This window comes from Anneissia japonica, unplaced genomic scaffold (assembly GCF_011630105.1).
Source record: "Anneissia japonica isolate Jap-2015-1 unplaced genomic scaffold, ASM1163010v1 scaffold287082_len1573_cov230_single, whole genome shotgun sequence".
In the NCBI taxonomy this organism is placed as follows: Eukaryota; Metazoa; Echinodermata; class Crinoidea; order Comatulida; family Comatulidae; genus Anneissia; species Anneissia japonica.
The window spans coordinates 1-1,573 of NW_022718934.1; the positions used below are offsets into that span (position 1 = coordinate 1).

At 37.0% G+C, this 1,573-nt stretch overlaps 1 pseudogene; it reads right to left on the bottom strand.

The window, feature by feature from the left end:
- Positions 1-1,512: 1,512 nt before the first annotated feature.
- LOC117110653 lies at positions 1,513-1,573 on the bottom strand (annotated as a pseudogene; the record flags this gene model as incomplete).

The following is a 1,573-nucleotide window of genomic DNA, read 5'->3' on the forward strand; positions in this document are numbered from 1 at the left end:
GATCCTCATTAAAAACGATCCATTGCGCGTGCGTCGTCGCGTTGCGTTCTTCACAGAATCGCGTCGGCCGACGACCGACGGGCATAGTGGGTGCCCGGCTTAAGCCTCATTCACACCAAATTCGAATTTTCAGATCGGAAGAAAATCGAATCAGTGTGTAAGAATAGGAACGCTGGCGTTCAGCGCATCGGAAATGAGGTCGGGATTTCGGTCGGATCACGTGTGAATGCAGCTTTACTGCTAGGACAATTGAATGATACTAGTAAGCCTACCTAAAATGTCATTTGTACAAATCACGCCAGCCATGTGGTTTTTTTCTAGGCAAAACGACCCATTACCCATTCCGTGATGGCTACATTCTCGCAAATCATTCTCATATCCATTGCATCCGAGTTGACCCAGCACAAAAATTTCGCCTGGTTCCCAGTCGTATTTGGCGTAATTGAAGCAAAAACGATAATCTAAATTGCGGCAAGCAACCGAACAAACCCTGAAGTATCGATTGCCAGTGGGATGGGAACAAACGCTACCATACCTCCCTAAATGGTACATTTGTATATATCCTTGGTTCGATAAAGTACTACTGGGACTACCTTTGAGAATTATATCTGAAACGGAAAAAGAAGAATGTTGTCAATCATAAATGTTAAATTTATTTCAGATAATGTAATGTTATATTTTATTTTTATTTATTTATTATTTTGGTGACACTACACATTTGTATCAGTGACACTCACAGTCAGTGGTGCGGTCATACAAAATACACAAGGAACTAGCAAAATCTCACAAATTAAAAGAATATGCTGAAAAAGGAGTCAGATAAATCAAAAATCATAAAAAGGTAAATTAAGCACCGAAACTCCAATGGAAACAGTTGAAACAAAATTAGCAAAAGAAAATCACAGGATAAAATATATATTACAATTGTGAATTTCTTATATTGCAGCATTTGTTATGAAGACCGAATATATCGTTTACAAAAAAATCGTCATTCACTCTGAGTCACAAATGGGAGCCGAATCTCCACCTAGGATAAGTTTTCATGCATTATCTGTGTTCGAAGTTATAAAGTGTCCATGTTTAAAAAAAATCATTACAGAGAGAATGGTCTCTTCTTCTCTCTCTGATACTATCAAGAGTTGTAATGTACAATTAAATAAGAAGTGTTTAACATCTTCGAGCTCCCCATTTTCAAATAGCGTGCAAAGACCGGAAATATCTTTCGACCATTTTGAAGTCAAGAGGTAGATCGAATAGACTTAGATTGAATAAACTTCAGACTTGAATCATTAAAATCTGGTTTTGTTTTTCAAGTAAGTATTACTTTAATTTTGTTTTGTTTTTCAATTTTGAATATTCTTGAAAAGAAGGTTTTAGCCATTATTTGACCATGGAGCAATTAGTTTAAACAAATTTCTCCATGGTTCGACCACTCTGATTTATACGATTATAACGTTCGACAAAACTCACAAAAAGAATTAAAAATCATAATTTCTCCCTTTACTTCGTTATTGGGGGTTAGCGCGAACGCAGTCCCCCGCTACCATAAATTTTACACCCGAGTTCCCCACAT